We start from the raw sequence: 27,012 nt of genomic DNA, 5'->3' as shown, positions 1-27,012 counted from the left end.
GATAGGTAGACAGCCAATCCAGACTAATGCACAATTTGGTTTTCTAAGGCATTACATCTATAGGAACACAGTTGGCTCTCCTGAAACTCAGGAAACTGAAGAAAGGAGAAATGAACACCACTCTGAAAGATTTTGCCTAGTGGATTGGCACTAGGAAGTGACTGGAATATTGCCTTCTGTGATACATAGCTCTAATGCTTTCTGATTCTACCATAGTTTTACTGATCTAGTTAAACTCTTCATGAATTTGAGGCCCAATTGAATGTTAACTATCTCAGTGTGCTAGAGGGAGTTGACTGTGGGGTGGGTGAGTCAGGAATACAGATGAATCTGGAATATGTCTACTCATGTAAGGTCAATTGCAGGGGTAGTTTTTGGGACCCCATGTGTCAAGGTAGGTGCCAGCCTGCTATATCGTCGAGGTTTTCTTATCACATCAGTTAATTAATCGGCAACCAACAGTGTGGCAGGCATTGTGCTAGCTGGACCTTTGTTTTCTACCTTCTCAGTTTGTTGCATAGCTATTTGTGTGCACACGGTCAGTGTTTGATTTATCTCAGTATCCCCTGTTAAAATGTAAGTGATAGTGGGATTGGTGTAAATAAAACTTATTAGATCCTTTCCAGAGATCAGGCCTTAGTAGAGAGTGTGGAGAGTGGGAGGTGGGAGAGAGAATGTGTGGATTGGGGGATCAACAGGTGATGATGCTAAATAATAGAATTAAAGGAAATAAAAAGCTCGGGGTCATGCGAGATAAATTTTGCCTCCTTGACAGTTTTGCCCATGACTAGACCCAAAGAGGATCTGAGGTTTATGTATTCAGGTATGTGTACCTCTTTCATATATATATATATATATAGATATATATATATATATCTATATCTATATCTATATATATCTATATATATCTATATCTATATATATATATATATATCTATATATATATATATATATCTATATATATATATCTCAGGTCAATTTGGGTAAACTTAATCTGTTCTACTCAGCTGGCCTATATAGTACCTACTACAAGTATCTCAAGTCCCCTTGTAACGCTATGTATAACAGTGCTTACACAGGGTGCCAAAAACCTTAATGCTTGGCCTTGATTCTGGATAAAATTACAATTTGTACTTTCCTGGTAGGGATTTGGCTTATTAGGTCAAACATAGGACCCATGTTGTAATATGCTTAAATCAGATCTATTCTGTTCATTCAGGGTATTACACTCAAATCAGTAGATACCCTTGCAGGTCTCCATTTTCTACTACGTTGGGTGGATGAGCAGATGGACACTGCATTGGTAATCAAATGAACTGGGTTTGATTACAGCTTTACTACTTAACTAGCTGTGTGACTTATCTTCTCTTGGCCTTGGTTTCCTTATTTGTAAAATGATAGTAGTTGGATTAGTTGACTTCTAAGATGCCTAGATCTATGATTCTATGAGTCTATATTTATCCAAATTTCTAAAAAATAAATGACATAAGTTGGGGGTCCTTCAGGGTATTATTTTTCTTTTTGACACATATAGACATGTCTTGCTTATTTTTTCCTGCTGAACTAATGTCATAATTGCTGTGTTAAGAATAAGGACATCAGAAAACCTGAGCTTTGAGTTGACTTCTTAGAAGTCTATAGAAATTTCTATAGAAGCAAAACAAAACTATGTCTGCAGAATTTGCATGTGTGCATTAACTGGAGATAAAACTGTGTGTAGCTGGAGGGTTTCTAATAAATTGTCAATTTTTTTTTGTTGTTGCAAAGCAAATGGTAGTAAATATCCTAATTGCCCATTTCAATTGTTAAATTACCCAAAGGATTATCTCTGAAGCCCTTTCCCCCTTAAATCCGATGACAGCTTTTATATCGAAAGTAGAAACTTTGTAAATGTGCTTGCTCAAAATAGTTTTATAATGTTTTAAATTGAAGAGAAAAGCTAACAAAGTAATTGTAGGATTAGTCTGTAATTTTCTTACAATTAATTAGATCATTGTGATTATTAGAACCTTAAAGATATTTGCAGGAACAAATTTTACAGAGTTCACAGAGCTTAGTAGTTCAGCTTTTTGTATACATTAAATATGTCTCTCTACATAAAGAAATCTAATTTCCAGTTTGTTTAACCACAGAGAATAAACCCCCTTCCTTCTTTCTCCCAACTCTAAGCAAACTATAGTCAGGTGGACTAAGCTGAACTTGGAGGTATCAGAAGAGATGACTTTTGTAGATCTATACTAGAGGAATATCCATCACTGCCAAAAGCTAAAGAGTAAATCCAAAGAATATTAACCTCCAAACAAGGTATATTGAAGAGAAACCTACTGAATCATTTTTTTTTTCTGGGTTAGATTTATATGATGCTGAGTGTCCTCTGATGCTTAGATGTGAATGTTGGCAAGGTGCAGTCAAGGGAGTTTTCTAGATTCTCTAATTTTTAAAAGAATGACAGAATCAAGTGGAAATACATAGTTATCATCTATTGGTTTTGAGTTAAGAGCTTGGATTCTTTTTTTGTTTGTTTGTTTGTTTTACAAATGCAATGCAGTTGTAAACATAATCTCTGATTAGAGAACCCACAAATGTACAAATGACTTCTTCTTCTGTAGGATTTCTCTGTGGGATATTATCCAGAGTATGATGTAACTGACGTTCTGTGACTGGATAAAATCCAAATTTTAGTCACTAATAGGCTTTGTTATTTACAAAATAATTAAAATGCAGAATTTAAATTTCAGTACGGTGCTGTATTCCTACAAATTAGCTCAAACTTTTAGAATCATAGAATTTTACGTCTGAAAGAGAAACCATTTAGTGTAAACATTTAATTTTACAGATGAGAGACTTAGAGACTGAACTAAGCAGAATTCCTCTCCCTCTGCCACCCAGAAGCAGACATCCCTCATAGCTGCTCTCTACCCTTAAGGCCACAGCTGTCACATCCCTTTCCTGGTTCCCACTTATTAATCTTCTCTATCTGGATTGACCACATATGATCTGAGAACCTGTGCCACACAGGTGAGATGACTGGGATCCATTATAAAGCTAGCTGTAGGCACCCTTCAATCTCACTCTGGCAATAGAAACCACAAACCTAGCCCTCTCTGGGCCCTACATTTCCCTCTACTGTTAAATTCATTGATCCTAGATTTTCCTCTCATTCTTTCCATCTTCTGGTGCTTGCTGAAACTTAGCCTTCTACTGAAGACACATCTCTTGTCACTCACCTCAAGCCTGGCTATATCTTCTCTCTCATTCTCTGACACACTCTTGTCATCCTAACTCTATTACTTATTTTCAGTCTCTTCCTTTCTACTGGCTCCTTCCTTAGTGCCTACAAACATACTCCTTTCTCCCCCATTGTTAAAATACCCTCACTTGATTCTTTCATCCCTGCTAACTTTCATCCTATTTCTCTTCTTCCCTTTATGGTTACTCCTTGAAAAAGCTGTCTACAATAGATGCCTCTACTTTCTTTTCTCTCTCTTCTTAACCACTTACAATCTGGCTTCCAATATCATCATTCCACAGAAACTGCTCTCTTTAAAGTTATCACTTATGTCTTAACTGCCAGATCCTATGGCCTTTTCTCAATCCTCATTCTCCTTGGTCTCTCTCCATTCTTTGGCACTGTTAATCATCCTCTCCTCCTTGATACTTTTATCTAGGTTTTCAGGACACTACTTCATCTTGATCCTCCTGCTACCTACCTGACTGCTTCTTCTCAATCTCTTTTGCTGAATCCTCTTCCACATTACTTCTAAATGTAGGTGACTCTCAGGGTTCTGTCCAGGGTTCTCTTCTCTTCTCCCTCTGTAGTTTGGTGATCTCATCAGCTCACAGATTTAATTACTATTTCTATGCTGATAATTCTCAATCTATACTGGACATGTCAAACTAGATGTCCAGTATACTCATTATCTTTCCTCTTAATCCCTACCCCCTTACTATCTTCTTATTACCGTAGAGGGCAATGCTATCCCAGTCACTCAGGTTTGCAATTTAGATGTCATCCTTGACTCTTTATTACCTTTCAACCAGTCATATACAATATATTGCTTGTTGATTTCACCTTTGCAGTATTTCCCCAATATGGCCCCTTCTTTTCTCTGACACTGCCATCACTCTAATGTAGGCACATATCCCCCTCATACCTGGATATTGGGACAGTCTGCTCATGGTCTGCCTGCCTCAAGTCTCTCTCCACTCCAATACGTTATCCATGGAGCCACCAAAATGATTTTCCTAAAAAAGCAGTTCTGACTATGTCAGCTAGTAGCTCCTTATTGCTTTCCATATCCATATCTATATCTACATCTATATCTATATCTACATATATTTATATATTTTGGTATATATACTTGTTATCTTTCCAATTAGATTGTGAGCTCTTTGAGGGCAGGGATTCTCTTTTGCTTCTTTTTATATCTCTAGTGCTCAGTAGAGTGCCTGGTATATAGCAGTGCTTAATCATTATTTATTGATTCACTGACTGGAGGAGTTGGCATATTTCTTGGTTCTCACTGCTCCTTTTAGATCCTCTCTATGATAGATACCATAACTCAGCAACCATCTTTCCTTCTTGTGCATGTTCTTGTCAGGAACCCCTGACAACCCAGGTTGTTTTCCTTTTTCCCATTAAGTTCAGTGCCTGACTTTTCCTCTCTACCTTAATCCTTTCCTCTTTAAAAACATTTACCTCCCAGATCTTCAACCTCCCCAACTCCTCTGACCTCTGTCTCTAGTCTACTTCATCATGATATAGCTATGCATTGCTCTTCCCCCCTCCATTAGCCCAAGTGATGGAATTCTTAACTACAACTATAGAGAAATTGAAGGCCAGAGAAGTTAAGTGATTTACATGAAAGATATATAACTTACAGTAGAAAGCTTAGATTATGATATGGCTCTCCTGCGTCTTAGTGCGTCTCCTTTTCTACTATCATCACCTTATAGGTATTTACCATATTAAAAATTAAAATGTCTTAATGTTAAGCCACGCTTTGAGAACCACTGGCCTAGAACACTAAGAATTTAAGTGATTTGCTAGGGGTCACATAGTCATTATGTGTTAGAGGTAGGACTTTAAACCCATGCGTTCCTGAGTTGGAGTGTGGTTCTCTAACCGTTGTACTACTCTGCCTCTGTTTTATAGACAAAACTTGAAATACTTGTCCCTTTTTTTCAGTTTCTCTTGAGAATCCATATTTGCCATGTTGTCTGTTTTCCAGGGAGCAATATGCCTCACCTCTTTCTTCTTCCCTCTTCCTCCCCCCACCCCTAGGATAAGCTGATCACCTGAAATCTTATCACCAAGAGGAATGATTTAGATTTTTATACTCTACACTTTCTCAACTTTCCCTCAGTTAACTCTCCCCTTTGATTGGAGTTGTTGGAGTGTAGAGTGGCTAAACTCCTTCCAAAGCCTTCCTTTATAGAGGGCTCACACACAACCTTCCTGATAACTATTTTCTTCCCATCAGCTGCTCTGCTTGGCTTTGACTTGAGGGAACACTGTGCCCCTGTGCTGGGCACTCACTTGTGCTCACTTCCTCCCAACCCTACTTTTCAGCTTCCTTTTGTGTGTTATCTTCCTCTGATAGATTGTAAGCTCCTTGATAGCAGGAATTTTTTGTTTTTCTTTTTTTTTTTAAGTTTGTAATCCCAGTACTTAGCACAGTGCCTGGCATATAATGGGTACTTAATAAATGTTTATTAAATTGAGTTCATTAGTTTGAAATACCAGTTCATCTACCAGCTTTACTGCTTCAAATAGGACAATCTCAGAATGTAACGCTTCCAACTGCATAGTTAGCTGCACTCAGCTAGGAAGGAAATCATGAGGCTGTTATTAACAAATCGAGAAATAGGCAATCAATTTCTAGACTTTGCTCACCAAGTTAATGTGAAGAATGTGAGGTCAGGAAGAGAGGCAGGTTGAGGAGCGTGTGTGTGTGTGTGTGTGTGGTGTGTGTGTGTGTGTGTGTGTGTTTCTATGCATTACCTCTACCAAGTCTTCTTGATCAGCCACAATTCTTATGATCAGTGGCTGTAATGACTATAATTGTTTCACCAAGCCCCTCATTTCCACAGCTGACCTATTCAAGATGACAAGAAGAAGTGAAGCCATCTCTATGGTTTTTCTGGTATGAATAAAAGATTACTTTGGTAGATCCATTCCACCTTCAGGTTCATCTACTGTCCCATATCCTGACAATTCTGGCCAATGTCAATCATAAGGGAAAGAGTTTGGAATTAAAAGTAAGCTCAGTTGACACAGTTGAGATAAGCATTAATAAACCAATTTTTATTTCATAGCCATCATCATAGCTTGTTCCAACACTTAGTATGTGTCATCATGTGAGGGTACCAGAGCAATACAGGTAAGAACTGTGAAGGATAGAAATACCTGTAGGGAATCATCCTTCCTGTCCCCTTGCCATCCTCCCCTACTCCAACACCCCAGAATTTTCTAGAACCTTCAACAAGAATGCTACAGCATAATACAATTTTCCTTCACTAGGTGAAGCGAGGTGGTGTAGGATGTGAGTCAAGAAGACATAGTTTAACCCTGCCTTAGATATTCCCTGGATGGGTGATGCTGGGCAAATCACTTAACCTCTCAGTCTCTGTTTCCTTATCTGTAAAATGGGGTTGATAAAGCACCTACCACATAGGATTATTGTGAGGATCAAATAAGTTTTAACATGTGTCAAGCACTTTGCAAAACACAGAGTGCTTAAGTAAGTGCTAGCTATATTTTGTTATTACTTATAATAGAGACTTTCCCTGCTAACTGGCAGCCTTAGTTGTGGTGTGTAAGGTAATACTCTCAAGAGTGAATGTTAATACTCCATTTTTAGGAATGAAACTGGAAATTTTCTTGACATGCCCTAAAACACAGCTCTTTGAAATGTTGAAATTCTGAAATGAAACTTTGGTAAGTGGGATAATTTCCTTCAAGAGACTACAAAACTGGTCATTTAGGAGTCTTAATTGTTCACAGAGGCTTGTCCTTCTGTCTCCAAGTCTTTGGTGCTATGAATTTGTTGTATTTAACATATTTTACTGTAAGTTCTGGTTAAGATCCAGAGGTGTTATTTGTCCGTGAGATATAGCTCCCCTGGAAATTAGAGATTTAATTGTCCATATTCTCTTAATGACTTTTTTTGTTCAGATAACCAGTGTTTAGAAAGTTATAATGTCCTGCCCCCTTCTCTCCCCCCCCACCCTTTCCCATGGCAAAAACCAAAAAATTGAAGCCCTTATAAGGGCTAGAATGGAAGATTCTGTACACTACCAATAGCAAGTTTGTTGTTTTTTCTCAAAGGTTGAGTGTTAATTCCGTTTGACAAATAATTTCTTGACAAATAGCACATATGTGAGTCACTCAGTGCTCAGGGCAGAAATACTAAACTCAGAAGTTAATATCACAGGTATGAAGTAGATTACACATGTGATAGTGATTTAGGGAAATAGCACATAGAAAAGATGTTAATTAAATGACACTATTTAGCAAAGTAAGCAGAGTAATTTAATTAGAATATGAGCCCTTTGCTAGTGAGGCTTGGCTTTAATCAGAATCCCAAAGATCCCTTTACACTATTTATCTGCTAAGGTGTGCTCTAGTCTCTCACCCAACAGCTGTTCTGAGATCTGAAACCTCTCTTATCACCCATGAGATTTTACTCATGCCCCTAGCAAGAGTGTAATCCTGAGTCTGGAAAAACACTGCTGCATTTTGATTTAAGTTCTTAGTAAGTTCTTCAAGTGATATTCCATTGCTTGTAAAATTTGTTTGGGCTTAGTTTGGGGATTTCTTTTGTATGCATTAAAAACGAATCAGTGATACAAAGTGAGATGGCAAAAAAACATGCGTTTTTTAGGAACTGAACTTGTCCTTATCTGCTGCCTATTTTTCTTGTGCTTAGAAAAACTAGCAACTCAAACCATCTCTCATGCTGGAGCACACTAGTGCCTCCCCTTTGTCTCTTGAAATATTTGTCTTCCATCAAGGCTCAATTCAGGTGCCAACTACTCTGTGAAGTTTTTAGATCTCCACCAAGTGTTGGTATTCCCTCCTAGAGAGCTGTAACTAGGGCAGGGCAACAGAGTATTTGCTCAGGGTGCAGAAGTTTTGAGGGTAGTATCAGGACATGTAAACCATGAGAAGATATCAACAATTAGATTTATCATCCACATTTAGCAAAAATCATTAGGTAAAATAGGAAACTACTACATAGTCTGAAACCTGATGAGCTCCTCTTTGATACTAGCTACCCTGATTTCATAGGAAATTCATTGATTTCTACCCCCGGGGACTGGTGGCCTACATCTTCTTGGCTCCCATCTAGGGTGAGACTGTGTCCTGAAGTCTCTTCCACCCTCAAGATGGAATTTTTCTTAACATGTTGATTTTATGGTATCTTTCTTGTTCCTTCCTGTAGTCAATGGGTAGAGGGGAGGTGGCTGTCAGAATCTCTCCTTTCAGCTCTGCTGTCTCCTCAAAACACTTCATATTTTCTTACTTGTGACCAAATTGTTGAGGGAGGTACAGGAGAAAATAAGCTCTTAGAGAGGAGAGACTGTTTCAATTTTGCCTTTGGCTCCTCAGGACGGTAACCATACACAGAGTAGGTGCTCTAAAACTGTTTACTGGATTCAGGTGAATATGATTCATTTGAAGAAAGCTCTTCCACTTTCATTTCTTATTAATCAATAATCCTTTCCCCTCAACTCCATCCCTTAAACAATTGTTACCACTTGAATCCTATTTAGTTGACAAATTGCATTTTTTTTGGGGGGGATTCATTTTATTTTGACTTAAGACTAGTTAAAGGCCAAAGTTTGTCACATACCTGTGACTCCATTCAAATACAGAGTTCTCAGTTGGGGACATAGCCTACTGATACAAAAGGTGATCTGTAATTTATATGATATCTTATAGAATTAAGAGGTTGTAAGTAAATCAATCAAAATGAATTTACTTAGTATTTAAAGAACAATTCCTTCAGTCATTATATATCTGAGCAGAACTTGAATCCAGATTTTTTTGACTTGAGGTCATTGCTTTATGCTGGCTCTCAATTTATATCACATATAAATATATACTGTATATTTGTTTAAAAAAATCAGCCACATTTTATTTGAAAATATTTTTATTTTTACTCCTGAAAATTTCCAAGGAAGCATTCTAAAGGAGCCAGAAATCTAGGAGAATGTGATATTAATTAGAATAAGTACAGAAAAGTGAGTTAGGAGTCTAGGAGGACTGAGTGTGTGATAAATGAACATTCAGAAGAAATAAACTGCTATATTCTTTCCTCAGTCCCTCTTCCTAACATGAATATATAATAACCGTTTATTTGTGTGGTCAGTTTGCTCAGTTGGTGAGGCTGTGCTAATGTTCCAGGCCCATGCCCTCTATCCCTAGCTATTTCCAAGCTCTTGGACCCAAGTTGAACAAGGCAAAGGTATATGCTTAGATCAATATAAATCCCTCAGTACTATGTGACATTTGAAAAGTTTGAGAGATATAATTTCTGGGTAATTAGCCATTTTATTAATAGTGCTAGCATTTTAATAAAAGAGGTCAGTGGCATTCTTGAATGTCAAACGCCCTCACATTTTGGTGGACTCACAGCTTATATGTTCTTGGAAAAGTGGGTGGTCCAGAGGGTGGCAATCAACTCTGATTGGTTAACAAGTAATGAGAGAAGGAGTATTACAATGAGAAGTGGGCTCACTGCAATGAGGGGTTGAGACAGTGACATTATGTCATTTCTTGGACAAAGAGACCCAGACCACCCCAAGCTTTGGGCAATCTAATCAGAGAATTTATCCCCACCTAAATCTCAGTAGAACACAATGAAATTAAATTCCTTGTAAGGTTGTATGGGGTCTGACCAAGACTGAGGAGAGTTAATTCAATTTCATCATCAGACACTTACTGGCTGCGTGACCCTGGGCAAGACACTTAACTTTCTCGGTCTTAGTTTATTTATTTGTAAAATAGGGATAATAATAGCATTGTTCTCACAGGGCTGTTGGTAGGAACAGATGAGATAGTATATGTAAAGTGCTTTTTTTGTGAACCCTATAGCAGCATATCAGTATTAGCTATTCTCTATGAAGCACATCATAGAACATGCAAAATGAGTTGAGTTCAATAGATTGAACTATAGAATAATTCAGTGGAATGAGCATTCATTGCCATCCCAGTCTTATCCATCAGTCTTTAAGGAGGAATGGAAACTACTTGGTAAGTAATGTGGGAAGGTGGTACTGAATGATCAAAGGATAGGAAACTGGGGATAAGAGCTGTAATAAGTAGATGAACAAATCTGGCACCTTCCAATATTGAGTCCATTTAAAATTTAAAAAAAAATCATGGTTCAGTTCAAATGCATAGTCACATATACTGTGGAGATTAGTCTTTAGAAATGGTTCACTTATTCTCAAGTCCTAATACCTGGGGACATGACTTAAATGCTTTAGTCCCTGGATGGTGTATTCAGGCCTCAAAGGATAAATGGCTCTCTATTTCAGTTTCATCAAATCTGAAAACCAAAGTTGGCTAAGGCAATGCCTTTCCTGATTGTAATTTGTGAGGACTATGGGCCCTGTGGGGTGTTGTATAACCTGGATCAGTGAATCCTGCTTGAATTATGTCATTACTGAGCTGTTCTTTGTAATAATTGGGAGAAAACGTGATATATTGGAGAATTGTCACAAGAGTGGAGCAAATTTTGCAATGACTTAAAAAAAAGATAGAGAAGGTAAATTCTTAGAATTATAGGCTGGCAAGTTTGAGTCCAGTTTCTGTACAAATTCATCATGGCACAGTGAATTGAGGCTGGTCTTTGAGTGAGGAAGACCTGAGTTCAAGCAATGCCTCTGACACATATTTACCATGTGACTCTGGGCAAGTAGCCCAATCTTTCTTTGTCTTAGGCAAGACTATAAGTTCCAGATCATTTGCTGAAGATCTGGACCCCTATCTCTCCCCGCACACCTTCAAATTAGTAGAAAGATTACTGACTCTAAAGACAGAGAGTCTTGGATCCTCTCTTACCTCACATGTGTAACCTCGGGTGTGCCCCTTAATCATCCTGGGCCTCAGTTTCCTCATTTGTAAAATGATAAGGTTGGACTTGATATCCTCTGAGGTCCCTTCCAGTGCTAGATTTCTGATCCTATGAATGAGGCATGGTTTGTGAGGCTTAGGGCAGGGGAAGACAAGAATCACTAAGAGCAACCATAAGTTATCAAGGACAGATAACACCAGATTGACCTAATTTACTATTTGAATAGGGTACCTTGACAGGTCAGGGGAATGCCGAGCACATAGCCTACTTGGAATTCAGCAAAACATTTGAGAAAGTCTCTCCTGTTATCCTAATGGACAAAACAGAGAGATATGGGTTAGATTATAGTAAGTTGTAGAATCAGAGCTGTTTCAATAGCTAGACCTCAAAGGTAGTCCCGGGTCAATGCCAACTTGTGGGAAGTATCTGTAATAAGGTTGTTGTTCAGTCGTTTCAGTAGCGTCTGGATATTGGAGTAGTTTGCCATTTATTTCTCCAGCTTATTTTACAGATGAGGGACTGAGGAAAACAGGGTTAAAGTGACTTGCGCAGGGTTACATGGCTAGTAAGCATCTGAGGCTGGATTGAAACTCATGTCTTCCTGACTCCAGGCCTGGTGCACCACCTATCTAGGTACCCCATGAACTTATTATTGGTTCTGTGTTGTTTGATATTTTTAGCAATGACTTGATCCATTTCCTGCTAAGTTACTTGAAAATTTGATACTTCCCAGATTGTAATATTTCTAGATTCATAGTTATATACAGTATATTCCTCAGAAAATCTCTCAAAAAAGAGATGGGCTTCCATAAACTTACTGCAGCTAAAATTCTTCAGAGTTTAAAATTGGTTATCTTTCTTCAGACTAAAGTCTGAGAGAATGTTACTTGGGTGTCACACAACTTTATTTTTCTTTTGTCAAAGTGACAGTATTTCTGGAAAGGAGGACAAAGCCCCTTTATGTTACTGGCCAATCTCACAGTGAGGTCAAGTGGCTTTAATTGGTGTACAGAACTTTTCTGACACTGAGAGTGAGGTTAGCATTACTTCATAAGGATACTCTGGCCAAGCAGGTCTTGGCCTATGTTTCTAATGTCTTTTGCCACTTAATTATTTTCGGAATTTTCCACCAAAGGCCATTCTTCACCACAGTTGGAAGGCAAATTGTATTTTGTACATCTTCTCTTGCTCAGGAGACATAATAGTCATTTAAATGAGTAACTTTAAGATCGTTATAGACCCATAACAGCCTTTCTGCTTGATAACATCTCTTCTTAATGGCCCTTTATTAAAAATGACATTTTCCCTGTTGTGAGGATGAGACTTGCATTTTATTTCATTGCCAAATTGCTGCTGCAGCTGGCATTACCTGCATTACTCAGAGGTCTCTGAGGTGGAATGGGCAAAGGAGAAAACAATATTTTTAAACAAGCTGTAGCAACATACACCATCTGTGCTTATGTTGATGCTCAGTATGGCCCAGCTGTCTCAGAAGCCATTTGCACTTCTCAATACAGTCTAATGAAACTCTTTGTGGTTACTCTTATAAGTTACTGACTGATTCATTATATCACCAACATCAATATCACGCTTATGTAGCGTTTGGTTTTTGTGATATGATTTCCCTTCTACCCTTGCTGTGCCATTTTCATTTCCCTATGGCCTTGTCAGTGGAAATGACCCACAGAAAGGTGATGATCTTGGTATCATCATCTGCCACCCATAAATTTTCAGCTTCTAAATTGTTGGTAAAATCTCGATTCTCCCTTTTACTTACAAAAATGGGAGAGGGAGAGAGTCTGTTGGCAGGGGTGATGGAAACTGAGTATTTGACAATAATTCCCTCCTGAAATAGAACTAGAAATAGGGTTATCTAGGCCTTGGGAAGATGAAAAACATGGCATCTGAGTTACTTTGTACATCTGCCTCTCTGCCATAGGTGCCCAAAGTGGGCAATACCTCCCCTTGTGGGGCTCTGGAATGATCCAGAGGGGCATTGAATAAAAATAAGGATTAACTTAAACTAACCCCAGGGGAACCCTAAGTAATTAAAAAAAAAAGGGGGTAGTAGGCCAAATGTATGGAGTGTATTGATCTAAATGACATGAAAACAATTTATTCCATCATAGTTATGAAAAAGGGCTTATATTATTTACTTCATAAGTCTTCAAATTTTCTAAACTGTTCCTTTTTGCATAGATTAAAATCTAAGCTTTTTAATGAACCAAGGCTAAAATACTTGTTTCGCTTTTATGTTCATGAATAATTTCAGGTAGGATGTACTTTAAGATTGTTTCATTGTTCTTTTTCTTTCTTTCTTTCTTTCTTTCTTTCTTTCTTTCTTTCTTTCTTTCTTTCTTTCTTTCTTTCTTTCTTTCTTTCTTTTCTTTTTTTTAGAAAATCCCACTTGTTAATATTATTTGAATCTGATGTCTGATTTTAGTTTCTGGCTTGGTTTAGGATGACAATTAGACATTTGATAAATATGGTAATATAGAATAATCTGAGAGCATTAGTGTAATGTTTGTCATAACTAATAACAGGAAATATGGTACTTAACAGCTTTAAATTGTTTCGTAGAGCATATATAGTGCAAAGTCATACAGAATTGAGTGGAAACAAGATATCTACAAATCACATTTCCACCCATACATTTGTATGAGGCCCAAAAGCACATTGATTTTTGTTTCTCACTAAAAATTAGTGAAATTTTTTTACCTTCTGTACAATAATTTTATGATATGTGTCTCTAAAAAGATGAAGTCTTTCTGAGAAAAGGTCTTTAGTTTGCGTGGTAACAAAGAAAGTACTCAGCAGTATTTATTGCCAAAAGCTTTTAAAATGTTTGGACATTTTCCCTAAGCAATGGCTGAACTAGTCAAACACATTGGTATTAGCACTTCTAAAGCAGGCTTTAAATAAAAAAAAAAAGAGATTTTTTAAAAGAACAGCAACCAGATCTGTTGTTTGTTTAATCCCTGTGTTAATCTTCTTTTCAATTATGGCTTCTGGAAGTCAGATAAAGTAGGCCTTGTCTCTCCCTTGTTTTTATACAGGCAGAAGGAAAGCAGCATTAGAGTTGTGTTTTTATGATCCCCAAACAAACCCTTAGGCCATTTAATTAATTATTTTTTAAAAAAGAAAGTGTCAGGTAAGTTGGTTGATTGGTACCACGGAGATCAAATAACTGGATTACTGAACTTGACTGTTGAAATTGAAGATTTGACATATGGATGAATTTTCTAGTTTGGTGAACTGTCTTGGAGTAGCCTCACTCTTTTAAAACAAACTATAAAGAGCAATGCCTTACTAATAAATGAATTGAGAAACTACAACACTTTCCAAGTAATTTTAAAATTTTCTTTTTAAATATGAATTTAATAAGTATCAACAACCATAAATATTTTAATATATACATGTAAAGGCAGGGTTGGGTGACTCAACCAGCCTGCTTAAAGGAAAAAAAGCTCCTCTGGCACCTTTACCAAGTGAGGACTTCTTTATTGAATCAATCAATTAATTGCAAGCATTAAATGAGGTGTAGAAATATCATCATTTGATTTGGAATAAGTGAACGAAGTGGGGTAAAATGAAATGATGCTTCACAAGACGTATATTTTGATTGGTTGAAGAAATTCAATTACATCCTGTAGCATTTGGTAACCCAGTTTAGAATCTGGCAGTCCAATGGTGGGCCAGCCTAGTGGTGGAAGCATTTCTGGCCAAGCTCCAGAGAAGGAATTGCATGGAGAGGAGGGAGGAGAAAGCTTACATCTCCTTCCTCCTCCCCTTGACCAGAGGATGACTATATGAACTTCAAAAAGTCAGAAGATTTTGAACTTCTTAGGGGTATCCTAGCAGTGTCCCTGGATCAGTAGTTGCTAATGACAATATTGGGAGCCAAGGACAAACACTAGACTAAAGAAAAGCAGCTTCCGGACTATATAAAGTCAAAGAGAAATTGATACTTTATGAAGACACTTTTAAGGGGAGAAAAGGACTACCAGCAGCTAGGTGCTATGAGTTACTTCCCCTTTACTTCATGTGTTCTCTAAGATTGAACCCACTTTCTCCTGGACTTTGTATATATTTGTAGGACAATGTGCTTCTGGTTTAGGAGGGAATGCTTTGTATAAATTGTTCTTAGTATACCACCCTAGTGATCACTAATTTCCAAAGGCTAATTATGTCTGGCTGGTTAATTTGATAATCAAATGGGGGGGGATTCAGGTCGGGGCTCAGGAGCAATAGCATTGCAGAAAAGCACCCCCCCGGTTATGCCCTAGAACCCTGAGGGGAGAAGTATTACAAGCTTTGCTGTGGAGACCTGACATCTTAGTCTGAGTGGTAAGAGATGGATGTTCAGAGTTTATGTATACATAAACAAAAACAAAATAGGGAATTGCGGATAAAACTGTGGACTTCTGGCATGCAGCTTTTTCCTACCACATATAGCTTTTTTTTTTTTGTATGTCCAGCCAATTTTAAGATCTTCCTCCCTTGTCATTTGAATAGCAAATAGAAGTGCATATTTTCATTCAATGTTGACAACTACTCCTGATCCCCTCCCCCAAAGGTGTGATAGTGTTAGAAAAATGAGTTTTCTTTGTAGTTTGAGGTTGAGAGCTGATCTGAGGACAAGGACTTGAGGTTTTGCAGCCTAAGAATAGCTCCCTCACTATCTAAAATGCATCCAGTCAATATGATTTGAGTCATCAGACAGACTGCAAAGGCCAATGAAAAGTAAAACAAATTTAATTCCTTTAATTGAGAGGAAAAGAACATTAGCATCCATGACATACACACTAACTATAAATCTCTCAGAGTTGCAAAGGCAAAATACAAATGGCACTAAAGAATATTCACAATAAGACAAACAAAAAGTCAAACAAAAAACCACCACTCTAGAAGTAGTAGATAGCTTGCTGTAAAACCTTATCTTAAACTCTGTCATATCTATCTAGGGCATTCCTTAAAACAGGGGCTGGAGGCTGGGGTCTTGGTAGGTTTCAACTTCTGGAAAGTTGAAAATCCTGGAAACTCAAGTTGCTTCTTAAAGGTAAAGCTTTCAGTGCATGGCCTGAGCGCTAAATGGTAACTAGAACACACACACACACACACACACACACACACACACAGAAAGAGACAGAGACAGAGAAAGAGAAAGACAGAGACAGACACAGACAGACAAAGAAAGAGACAGAGAGACAGAGAGAAAGAGAGAGACAGAGCAATACGATTTCCCTTTGAAACTCTAAATGAGGTGGATGGGTGAGTGTCCATTCTGAGAGATTGCCATAGAAGATGTGGTGTAAATGCATTATATTAGAGGTGTTGAGGAATGAGTCAAACTCAACTGGAAATGTTCCCTCCAAGCTGCCAGTGACTTCCTAAAGTCCAATCTATGATGTCTTTGATCTAGCCCTATTGACCACTGTTCCTTTTTGAATCTCTCTTTTCCCTTGGCTTCTCAGATGCTTATAAAATAGATGGATTTCTAGAGACCATCTAGTCCACCTTCCTGATTTTATAGTAAATATGAGCATGAAGGCCAAAGGCCAAAGGGATAACATGATGGCTAATATAAGATAATAATGGCTAATAAGATAATAAATAGAAGAGCAGGAATTCAAACTCAGGTTGCCTAATTGAATCTTGAACTCTTTCCACTGTATTTGCCTCACTCTGTTCTCTTAGTTTTTCTACTTTTCTGTCTATCCTTTCTCTTTTCCTCTTTACTCCTCTTATTTCATCTCCTTAAATATTGAGATTCCAAAGCTTCAATTGCTGCTGCTCTCTGGATTCTACCAAATTTACAATTCCAGCCTTAACCTCTTTCTGAAGAAGCAGAGGTTTTTCATTGCTTAACAACATCTCAGTCTAATACTCACATGCACAAAACCAGCATCATCATTTCCTCTCACGTGATAACTCCTATTTTGGATTTGCTTCACTGTTTTAATACCATTCTTCTCACAGTCACTAGCTGTATCTCCCTTCTCTCTTACCACTCCCAATTAGTTGCCAAATCATGTTTCTTTCTTCACTACACCTCTCAGATCTGTCTTTCCTTTCCATTCCTCCTGCTCCCACCTTAGTTTAGGCTTTTATTAGCTTATGCTTGGACTGTTGAAATAACATCCTAATTAGGCTCCCTGCCTCCAGCCTGTCTCTAATGTAATCCATCTTGCATATTGATGCCAGATTCATAATTCCAAGAAACTTACTTTGAATGTGTCACTCTTGCTTAAAATCCTTTAGTAGTTATGATTTTTTGAGTCTGCCTACAGGTTAATGTCTTAATTCCGTTAGCCAACCATTAAAATCCATGATCCTTCAGTTTGGCTCCAATTTATCTTTTTAGCCATGCTTCTACTACTTCCCACAGCTACTCTATACTTTACTTTAACTGCATTCTATTTTCTGTACATGCCTCTCTCTTGCTTGCTAAACCTTTGCTCAAGCTTCTATATTTGGAATATTGCCTCTTACTCTCCTCCATCTCTGCTTTTTGAAACCTTACTCATCTGAGGTTGATCATTCCCTCCACTAAGCATTTCTTGTTCTTTCTGCCTGAAAGCTCGTGTTAGAATTACATCTCAGATTCTTACCAGCTGTGTGATCATGAGTAAATCACTTAACCTCTCAAGGTCTGTTTCTTCCTCTGCAAAATGTGAACATGTAGTACCTACCTCATGCTATTGTGGTGATGAAAAAGCACTATACAAATGTAAGTTATTATTATCTTTGTTATTAGACTATAAACTCCTTGAAGTCAGGGATTGTGTCATATTCAGTTCCTAACCCAGTGCTTTGCACATACAAGTTGCTTGTTGAATATTTGTTGAATAAGTGAAAATGAAATATAATGCATGAATGAATTTAACATGTCATGGTTTGAGTAAGAACTTTGTTTTTATTCCTTAAGAGACTACTTTTGTGTTGTAAGTAGTTTTTAGTGCAAAAAGAAGTCTCACATGATCTTAAATGTTGTGTATTATTTAGAAATCACTGGGAGTTTGAGCCTTGAAGAAATCTAGGGATTCTAGGAGGTGAAGGTGAGGAGGGAATGTGTCCAAGCGTAGAGAATGGCCTAGAAAAAAACACAGAGATGGGAGAGGACCAGTCAAGTTTGATGAATAGTAAGTTGGTCAGGTTGACTGGTACATAGAATGTGTGAAGGGGGATAGTGTGCAACCAGCCTGGAAAGGTTAGATGGAGCTAGATAATGAAGAGCTTTAAAAATGCCAGAAAGATTGTATATTATCCTAGAGGCAATAGGGAACTACTGAAAGCTCTTCAGCAGGGGACTGACATGGCCATACTTGTGAATTAGGAAGATTATTTTTGGAACTATGCAAAGGTTGGATTGGAGAGAGGAGAACTGGAAGCTGATGATCTAATTAGGAGGCTATAGGAATAGCAGGTAGGTGGTGATGTGTGAACCTGAACAAATCACTTGACCTCTGTTTGCCTTAATCTGCTGGAGAAGGAAATGGCAAACTACTCCAGTATCTTTGCCAAGAAAACCTCATGGATAGCATTGGCTTGCTAGGGCCAATGGAGTCACAAAGCATTGGATACAAGTGAACAGCGATAATTTATGCAAGAGGTAATGAGGGTCTAAAACAAGGTGAGGATCTAGAATTAGCTATGTGAATCAAAAGAAGGGAATGGATTAGAGAGATGGTAAGGAGGTAAAAATCAATATGACTTGACATCTTGAATTGCTGACTTGAGACACTAGAAGATGGAGGTATCTCAACAGAAAAAGGGAATTTCTTATAATACCTATAGTTTGCCTTTTCTTCTCTTGTTTAAAAACAAGAGATTACATGCTGATCCAATGTGAGATTTTTTTTGTTTATCTTTCCTTAAAGAAGTGGTCTTTACTGATAAGTGTAAATTACTTCCCAAAGCTCTCAATATAGGATAATAGTTTATCCCTGATCTTATCCCTTTTCGGTTCATCCCTGCAGTCTTAAGGTGTTCAATGCTTAATACACAAAGGACCAAATTATTTCTCCAGTTGCCGCATTGGCCTGGCAGCCTGTCCTCTTTGCAGTCTTAGGCTCCAACTCAATCCTGCCACATTTTCTCATAGAGAAGAACTGAAAAGTTAAGCTGATGGTTTTGTTAGGGCCTGCCCTTGGCAGAATTGGGAAATGTGGGAAGTTGGTCTTAAGAAGCCTCTTCTAACAATATTCCTTCTTTTTTTTTTAAGCACTTTCCTGCTCCTTCTTCTGGCCCTTTCACACTCTACTGTCCTTGGATTTACCTCTGTGGCTTGGTTCCTTTTCACTAGCCCCTAGTCAGGGATCTTAGTACTGCCTTTCTTTCCCACTATAGAAACATATATGTACAGTATTTCACTGGTGAGCCCTGCCCAGTTATTTTGTACTATTGGGGTCCTGGTAGAGGAGAAAAGCACTTGATTTGGAGTCAGGAGACAGTGTTTCTTTTTATTTTATTTTATTTTATTTTTTGGTGAGGCAAGTGGGGTTGAGTGACTTGCCCAGGGTCACACAGCTAGTAAGTGTCTAGTGTCTGAGGTCAGATTTGAACCCTCCCGACTCCAGGGCTGGTGTTGTATTCACTTGGCCACCTAGCTGCCCCAAAGGAGACTGTGTTTCAAATCTTATCTGTGACACATACTACTTGTGTGGCCTCAAGAAAATGACTTCATCTCTTGAGGTCTCCATTTCCTCCTCTGAAAAATGGGAGGATTGGATTAAATTATCTTTAATGTCTCAATTTGAAATCCTATGATCCTAAATAGTTATAGGGTGTATGCTAATCAAGGGGGAGGAGATGATTCCCTCTGGCTTTTTCAATCACCATCACTGACTTGCTGAGCTGTCAATCAGCATCAGTCAGTATTTTAATTGCTGATTATACCATTGCTGACTTGGTGATGATGGACAGTTTGGCAGGTTGGTGACAAGGGATACATCATTCTTTTCTGTGACTTAGGTGCTGAGTCAACACAAGAAGAAAGTCACAGACAGCAATCTGAGGATCCAAAGTGTGTGCTGTTGCTCCATAAATGTTGAAGTGACAGCAGACACTGCTCTATAGAGTTCAGGTCTGACCATGTCACCTCTCTCTTAAAGTGTCATCAGTGGCTCCATCTTGCCATTGGGGTGAAATGCAGATTCCTCTGTTTGGCATTTGAAGCCATTTATAATTTGTCTCCAGCCTATTTTTGCAAGCTGATTATACATTACTCACCCTCACACACTGTACATGCCAGACAAACCTTCCTGTTTGCTGCTTTCACACATAACATTTCATCTCTTGCCTTTATCTCTTTGCATAGGCTGTCCCCCATTTCTGGAATGGTCTCATTTCACCTTCGTCTCTTGGTTAGGGACTATCTTTAGCCTTTCTTTGTATTTCCAGAACTTAGCACAGAGTCTGGAACATAGTAGGCACTTAATACATGTTCATTGTTCATTTGTATACTAGAAGGATGGTATGATATAGTGTGTAAAGAGTTTGGGACTTGTCAGGAGACCTGGTTTGAATCCTGGTTCTGATACTTACTAATACCGCTGTTTAACTATAAGTATATCACTTAAATTCTCTGAGCCTCAGTTTTCTCCTCCATAAAATAGGAATAACAAATACTTGCAATACTAAATGCACTTTTTAAAGCCTTAAGATACTCTTATATCTTGAGGATACTTATGAACTCTTGGGGTTTAGCCTTAGTTATATAGTGATATGTGGAAACTTTGTATTGAAGGGTCTCCAGAAATCGTTATAAGGTATCCTCAAATGTCTGAGTGTAGCTACAAATTTCAGTAGCTATTCACAAAAGACTTTTGGTTATTTGAGGACAAATCTCTTTTCCAAAGAAATAAAAAGATAACAAAGAAAGTTTCATTTAAACTTAGTTAAGCAGTGAGATTTCCCCTATTGAATTTGTAACCACTTTGATTTTGAATTTATTTTTTCCCATGACCCTTTTTATGATTTGGTAAGATGATGAATGTATTTGAAGTGTTTCATATTCTTTAGGGTCTTTCAATGCCACTGGAATTTGGCCTTATTGTTTTCTTAAGATCCCCTTATTTATCAGTACTAATCTTTGCCTCTGGTGCTTATCATACCATGGGAAAAGAAATCCTGAAGTTCTCCTACTAGACTGTAAATTCCATAAGGACAGGGACCATGCCTCATCTGTCCTTTTCATTTCCTCTCACCACACATAGTGCCCTACACACAGTAGGCATCTATGAAAGATTAGTGGAATCAAATGAATTAAGCTATTCTTCTGTTAACTGGCCAATATGGGAGTTTGTACATGTCTCCTGCACACATATCTTTGTTTATTCAGTTTGGAGGTCAAGGAAGATTTTTATGGTTAAATAGAACTCTTTTTATTGCTAGTTTTTCCTCCCAGTTTGTCTTTGTATACAAAAATTCTCTGAAGAATGTGCAATAAATGTGACTTGATTTTTATCTGGGCTCCCATAGGCTTGGCCCCATAGCAACCAGTAGTTTAAGGGAAGCTTATCTCTCTAGTCTGTCATTTTCAGCATCCACATTGTTATCTTACTGTAGGTGCACATAAATAGACCAATTATTCCATTGTGGACTAATATTTGCTTTCTAAATGTATAATACAATGGTGATTTTCCAGGTGTGGGAATAGCAGAATGTATGCCAAAGTCTTGTAGCTTTGAGAAGCAGAGCAGCCAGGAAATGTTTTTGTTATCCCTAGACTCAAAAGAAAGGCAGTAAGAGAAAATATTGCCATGTTATTTTTACAAAAAAAAAATCAATTTTTTGTGGTGTTTGGAGTTTTTTTTTTACATTCAGTTTCTCAGTTCCTAGGAAGTAGAAGCATAAGATATTAACTAGTCAAATTGTAGGCTGAACTGTTATTTGAATATGAGAAAGATTTAGCTGCCTGAGTCAATACTGTCTCCCCCTAACAGTGAAATTCCTACAGACAGGCAAACCAGAGCAAAGCTGCATTCTTCATTATGACAGATCCCTTCTGCTTTTTCACAGGTGAACTAAACATTTCATGGTGTAGTGGGATTAGAGAGGGTGGTGGAACATAAATTGTCTTGGGGCTCTTCTCACTGGAGAAACAAACTAAACAGATCCTCAAATTTTTCTACAGCTTATTGCCAATTTGGGAGACTCTGAACCACTCACTTTCACAGTAAGAAGAAGATGGAAAATTCTCACTTCTTTAGTTTTCTTGATAGTAATTAATGATTTAAATGCCCTGAATTAGCTAAATGCCATCAGGGAGACAGGGTTTTTTTCTTTTTCTTTTCTTTTTTTTGAAACACACATAAGAAATACAGCAAACAAGACTGTTTAGTAATAGGATGCTGGGTAAACAGAAAAGGAGGAGATTAAACTTGAAATGATTAAGATGGCTAGCTTTTAAAAATACAACTTGTTTCAGGGCAATCCTTTGCAGCCAAGTTCTGTTTAACTAAACATTTATGGCTAACTTTAAAAATTAGCAAGATTTTTTATTGGCATGCTTCTTAGAGATCAATAGGATTGACTCTTCCAGCTATTTGGGTGAATTCATATTGTCTTTCTGGGTTGTGACCCTGTAGAGCAAAGCTTTCTTTAAACTATAACTGTACCTGGCAAGTTCAATTTTGTGTGTAGTTGGGGGTATGATGGTATAGAATATAGGTCCAGTGAGGGCGCAGTAGCCCTGGGTGGGGGGTGAGGTGAGACTGCCTTTCCTACTGAGAACGTGTCCTTCCCTTATAGGGATTGAGGAGGATGAAGCCTGGGAGAAGGGTATCATGGTGATCAATTTAATCAATCCACAGGTATTTCTTAAGCACCCACTATAAGCCAGGCACTGAGGTAGCTGTTAGGGATTACTAGTAAAAAGAATGAAACAATACCTACTTACAATACACTTAAATTCTAATGGAGAAGACAAGTACATACATATAAAAATATGTACAGTATAAATATGAAGCAAATCATTTCAAACATATAGAAAATTATGAAGTACAAAGTAGTTTGAGAGGCAAGAAAGACTTCATGCAGAAGATGATTTCTGAGTTGTATTTTAAAGAAAGAGGAAGGCTTTATGAGGCAGAGGTAAGAAGTCAGTGCATTTTAGGCATTGGTAAAGGCCATGGAGACAGGAGATGGAGTGTGGTGTGTGAGGAATGGAAAGGTCAGTTTGGCTGGATCACAGAGTGCAGGGAGGCAAATAATGTTCACCAAGACTGGAGAGATAGGTTTGAGGATATTTAATCATTGCCAGAGAGGATTGCCAGGCAAGATGTGGGGATCATGGTGATGAAGGTAGGAAGGACACCCAAAGGGAAGAACAGCCTCTGCCCACAGCAACCCATCCTGAGCAAAGCCCTGCTCACCCCATGTTAGTTATGACTTTGTTGTAGATCACTCATAATAACTCTTATTTACATAATGAGAGGAGAGAATGCAAATCCAGTCTTGCCATTGAAGTAATTGTACTGCAGGAGTTGTATTTTCAGGCACCCCTGTGACAAGTTGAATCATCCAGTTTGGGGTCATTAAGCTGGAGAGAAGAAATCTTCGGGAGATACATTTATAACTTCTTTGTAAGGTAGACATTTTGTCTTAAAAGGAAATATTCAGCCCTTTCAGCCACTTTTGTCTGAGAGTCTATAAAACATATATTTTATATAGAATACTAAGTTAGGGATCTAGATATGGCTTAAAATGACCAGATTCTGTTCTTGATCCTTTATTTTCCTGGGTGAATGAGAGCGAGGCCATTAAATCTGTGCTGCAGGCAGCTCTTCCTTGAAGGAAAAATGTCCTCATCACCTACTGAATGCAAAGACTGATGGAAAAAAAAAATCATGCTGATTTTGAAATGTTCCACCAAAGTTAGGGAGAGCCAGGGATAACAAAAGGAGGGTTTGAATGCTTCATACTGTGAGGAGGAGTCAAACGCTGCCTCTATCCATGACTTTTCCCTACTGGGTTCCCTCTTGGTCTGATCCAACTCTCTCTTAGTTTTCAGATTAGCTTGCCTCTACTGGGGATAATAATAGCACCTACCTCCCACGGTTGCCATAGAATTAAATGAGATAATATTTGTAAACTGTTTAGCACAGTGCCTGGCACATAGTAGGCATTATCCAAATGCTATTATTATTGTTGCTGTTATTTAGTCATTTCAGTCCTGTCTGACTCTTCGTGACCCCATTTGGGATATTTTTGGCAAAGATACTGGAGTGGTTTGCCATTTTCTTCTCCAGCTTATTTTACAGCTGAGGAAACTGAGGCAAATAGGGTTGAGTGACTTGGCCAAGATCACACAGCTAGTAAGTGTCTGAGGCCAGATTTGAACTCAGGAAGATGATTCTTCCTGATTCTAGGCCTAGTGCACTAGCCACTGGGCCCATTATTCTTCTTGTTAATTGTTAACTGCTAGGTGGCATGGTGTATAGAACTCCGAACCTGGAGTTGGGAAGAACTGACACTTAACCCTGTTTACCTCAGTTTCTTCATCTATAAGATGAGTTGGAGAAGAAAATGGCAAATCACTCCAGTATATTTGCCAAGAAAACTCCAAATGCGATCACAAAAAGTCGGACACAACTGAAATGACTGAATAACAATATTAACAACAGCATTTTATAGGTGCATGGAACCAAGATGTGGAAAAATCAGATAAGGGGAGAATTTTTCACTAGGAATGCGTAACAATAATCTAAGGGAAAACAAAAGACAGAGGAATGAATCAGGTCACAGATCATAGATTAGGAGGGACCTTGATGGTCAGTTAATCCAACCCTTTCATTTTCTAGACGAGGAAGCTGAGGCACAGAGAGATGAAATGCCTTGTTGGTAGTGTCAGTAATGAGCAGAACCAGGATTTAAACCTAAGTCTTTTGTCTCCACATCGAATATCTTTCCATTATGCCATGTTGCTGTTTTCAATTTTAATATGCATCTTAACTTTGAAGTGATTTGCTCAGTTTTGGGGATTTTACTGGGCAGGAGGGAGGTTGATGATGCTGATCATATTTTATCCTGATGCTAATTGCTCTCTTGCTCCCTTTTTTTCCAGTCAGAGCTCAGAGGTCTTATCAGTTGCCCGTTTTTTTTCCACATCAATTTCTGCCCATGAGTCTTACTTGTCATACCTCTGTAAACACCATCAACTAAAAATCAAATGATGTATGCATCTTTTAAATGATTTCAGCAAATGTAAACCTGAATGCATATTGTCAGCTACAGTGCTTTAGAATGCTGGCTAGTTACTTTAGAACTAGTAAATATTCTAAGTAATATTAAGTAAATAAGCAACTAGACACCAGAATGAGGTAGATAGGAAATCAAATGCTTTTATAGTGAAATAACAACTCACATTTGTAAAATTCTCTAAGGTTTGCAAAGTTTTTCCCTTATAACAATACTGTAAGGTAGGTAATCTAAATATTATTATTCCCATTTTTCACATAAGAAAACAGAGGTTCTGAGATATTAAGTAATTTACCCGTGGTCACAAACTTGTAAATGTTTGAGTCTGACCTTCTCCAGGGCCAGTGTGATAATCATCTTGCCTCTCAGAGAGTCCTGGATTTGGAGTCAGAGTATCTGGATTCTAAGTCTGGTTTGGTAACTTGTTACCTGTACTACTGTACCCAAATCAGTACTATCTCCTGGGACCTCAGTTTCTTCTGTAAAATGAGAGTTTTAGATCACATGATCTAAAATCCATAATCTTGGGAACTATAAAGAGCAAAAAGACAGAAACCATTCCTCTGTCACAAGGTTACAAAATAGAAGAAACATTATATATTTGGACACAAAAGTTTTATAATTTATTAAGCCTAGAAAGGGCAATTGAATTGTGTGGAAACTTCAGGACTGTGTTTTTATTTTAAGGGAATGAAGATTTCCATGCTATAAATACTGGCAAGAAACCATGCCCACAGTTCCCATGAACTAAATTACATCGGGATAGACACTGGTGTGCTGGTAAATATTTAACAACTGTATCTCTGGAAAAAAAGTAGAATTATACTTTCAAGTTTAATCTGCATTATTAATTTATTCTCTGCCACTTTCTTAAGTCTAGACAATCAACAAAGCAATAAATCAAGTGCTGTTTTGCAGAGTTTGCTGATTTCTGAGAGGTAAACGCTCACATTGAAAATTTACCAATGGGTTCTCCAAAGTCTTTTGAGCTGACTCAAGCACACCCCTGTGGTAGATTACCTGTTTCAAAGGCAGTGCTGTATAGTGAATAAAAGGCTAGATCTGGAGTTGGAACATCAAGGTTTGAATCCTGTCTGAAGCTGCGTGGCCTTGGGAAAGTTATTTAGCTTCTCTGGGTTTCAGTTTTGTCACCTGCCAAATGGTGGAATTGGACTAAATTGTAGCTGAGGCCCCTTCTGCCTCTAGGTCTATTATCTTTTAAGTCTTTGTTTTAGAATAATAGTTGAAGTTAGATCAGTTATGTCTAATATTTAAAGCTAAAATCACATTAAAATGAGTCAACTAATCTTTAGTCAGAAAAAAACACTGAAATTCATTTATTTAAATACATAGTATTTGCTGCAACTGGGAGAGCAGCCTCCCAATTTCTACTAGGAATGAAAATGAGAGCTAAAACTAAAATAGCAAACCTTTGCATTTCTAGTTGCTATTGCATATATGAAGCATGCTCTAATGAAATATATTTTGTATGCCTTAGGAATATTTACTTGACCCTATTAGTACAATGTCCAGCAATAAGCCAACACTGTGGTGTATCAAAATACTGCCTAGTTCATAGTAATGTCTTTGTTCTCTGAACTCCCAGAGCTTGTCATCTGGAGCATTCACTTAGCAATTCATCATGTACCATCCTATGATATTCTTGTATTGTCCTGGACTCTTGTTTATCCTTTGAATCATTAGTTCACTTTTCATGTGTTTC

General features: G+C 37.9%; 1 protein-coding gene across 1 annotated transcript in view; it reads left to right on the top strand.

Annotated features, from left to right (window-relative positions):
- The window catches only part of PLCL1 (phospholipase C like 1 (inactive)), a 415,950-nt gene that overhangs the window by 220,661 nt on the left and 168,277 nt on the right, over positions 1–27,012 (top strand).

Source organism: Phascolarctos cinereus, unplaced genomic scaffold (genome assembly GCF_003287225.1).
Source record: "Phascolarctos cinereus isolate Bilbo 61053 unplaced genomic scaffold, phaCin_HiC Scaffold_726;HRSCAF=1367, whole genome shotgun sequence".
Lineage (NCBI taxonomy): Eukaryota > Metazoa > Chordata > Mammalia > Diprotodontia > Phascolarctidae > Phascolarctos > Phascolarctos cinereus.
The sequence above is the reverse complement of the archived record's forward strand: the minus strand, read 5'-3'. Positions and strand labels throughout refer to the sequence as shown.